The following is a 2,244-nucleotide window of genomic DNA, read 5'->3' on the forward strand; positions in this document are numbered from 1 at the left end:
AGAAACCAAACTGCTGACTGTAAGGAAGCAGCAGCATCATGTAGCCACATAGAGTTAAAAACCACGTGTTGAAAAGACTTTTATTTTCATCGAATTGCCTTTACACTTTTGTCAAAAATCAATGGACTTTTCAAAAAGAGGTTGAAGGCACAAATACATAATGTGCAAAAAGTGCTGGTATAGAAAGCACTTTTTGCTTTCTCTAGCTGGTATGGGCGCCCCTGGGGCCAGGCGCGCGCTCGGTTGCACTTGCAGCCAACGAGGGGCTGGGAGCTTAGAGCTTGTTACCCTCCGGCACTCAGGCCGCTGCCTTCCCAGGCCTCGCTCTCTTGTCGGCTTTCCGCGCGGTCCCGCAGAGCTCCGAACCCTTCGGCTGGCCCGGGGCGCGCTCAGTTTCTCCGGGCAGAGTGTCCCCGCTGCGGCCCTGGGTGATGACCACCAAGATGGACAAAGAGGCTTGCCGGGAGGCGTACGATCTGGTGCGCGACGATAACTCGGACGTCTTTTGGGTGACTTAGATATGAAGATTCCACCACTATCCCCGGCGAACAGGGAGCGGAATATCAGGATTCATTCAACAGTACACAGATAACATCCAGTTGTTCGCGATGTGCGCTTCTCCACTGGGGTCATCATGAGCAAGAGGTTCAAGTTCGCCCTCCTCGTGTGAATTCGCAAGAAAGTCAGCGGGCTGCAAGAGAGCCAAAACCGGCACCGACAAGACCCTGGTGAAGCAGGTCGTGCAGATTTTCGCTAAAGGGTTTGTGGTCAGTGATCGGAAGGAACTGGAGGAAGATTTCATCAAGAGCGAGCTCAAGAAGGCCGGGGGAGCCAATTACGACGCCCAGGCCGAGTAACCCCAGCCCTCCCTGCCTCTTTTGCCTGCTCTCCAGGGGAGGGGATCCGTAGCTTCAGCTACCAGCCCACCAGGGAGAGGAGACACAATGAGAGGCAACACCCCGTCTGCAACCCAGCTCCCCTTCCCGGTATTCCTCATGAGCCCTTTTCCTGGCATTTTTTTCTAGCCTGCCTAGCCTTGTCTGCCACGACCTCATGTTGCTCTGAGCCCAGCCCGCACCACTGCTGCTGTCTTGGTTTTCCTGGGCAGGCCGCCCCGCCTGGCGCTCAGGGGCCAGCTGTGCCCCGAGCCACGCGGTCAATGGCGGCCTCCTTAAGCACCCGCTTTCACCCCTTGTGCCAGGCTCAGACCTCCTAGAATGTGCTTCAGGGTCCCACACCCACCTCATTCAAAGTTGCCTAAGCTATAGAGACGGTGCTCAGTGGTAAGAAGTATAGGCCTGACTCAAGACGGAAGAAGAGATAAAATTTGTCTTAAAATTTGCCTGGCACTTGCTTTCCCACTTTTTTGATTGAAGTCCCACTGTGGCACGGAGCCAGCGGAGGTCTGAGTGCAGATTTGACAGGAGGAGTCTTTCAGGGTTAACTTCAGAGCACATTAGGGAGAGGGGCCCAGCAGTGGAACAGGAATGTAGGTAGAACTGGGGAAGGATTCTTTACTTTTGGGAAGGTCCTCTGCCAACAGCAGGGACAGAGAGGGCCAGAGGGCCTCTCTGCCACCTTAGCTGTCTGTGCAGAGCCGCCTGGCCTTGGGGAGACCAAACACCGTGGTTTTAATCCTGTGTCTGTGTCATAAATTCAAAGGATTTTTTTTTCAAAGAAAGATAAGATTAGCTTGGTTCTTTATGAGCATATTTTATGTTGTTCTCGTTCTCATTTTCCTTGCTCATTTCATTCGGGGGAAGAAATCGGTGCTGAATTGGGATTGTGAAGAATATCTGCACTCAAATAGTTTACAGAAAGCCCTGCTGGTATAACTCAGTGGATTGAGCACGGGCCTGTGAACCAAAGGGTGGACTGTTGGATTCCCAGTCAGGGTTGCAGGCCAGGTCCCCAGTAGAGGGCACACGAGAGGCAACCACACATTGATGTTTCTCTCCCTCTGTTTCTCCTTCCCTTCCCCTCTCTCTTAAAATAATAAATAAAATCTTTTAAAAAACAGTTTACAGAAAAATGTTTTTCAAAAAAAAGTGAGAGAAAAAAAAGCTGAGGACCCATATGTTATTTATCCAGAATGTCCACCGAACACAGGAGCTTAGAATTTTGCTCCTTGGGTCCTCCAAGGACTTTCCTTCCTGGCCCTGCTGTTCCATTGACATGACATGCAGGCTTGGTGCCACCAGCCCCTGTGCCTTTAATTTCTTTCTTTCTTTTTTTTTTACTGAT

General features: G+C 51.2%; 1 pseudogene; it reads left to right on the forward strand.

Annotated features, from left to right (window-relative positions):
* The first annotated feature begins 431 nt into the window (after window positions 1-431).
* Window positions 432-857, forward strand: LOC119048564 (coactosin-like protein; annotated as a pseudogene).
* Window positions 858-2,244: the final 1,387 nt, after the last annotated feature.

The sequence above is a fragment of the Artibeus jamaicensis genome, unplaced genomic scaffold (genome assembly GCF_021234435.1).
Source record: "Artibeus jamaicensis isolate MK-2021 breed Jamaican fruit bat unplaced genomic scaffold, CSHL_Jam_final contig_233, whole genome shotgun sequence".
Classification (NCBI taxonomy): Eukaryota; Metazoa; Chordata; class Mammalia; order Chiroptera; family Phyllostomidae; genus Artibeus; species Artibeus jamaicensis.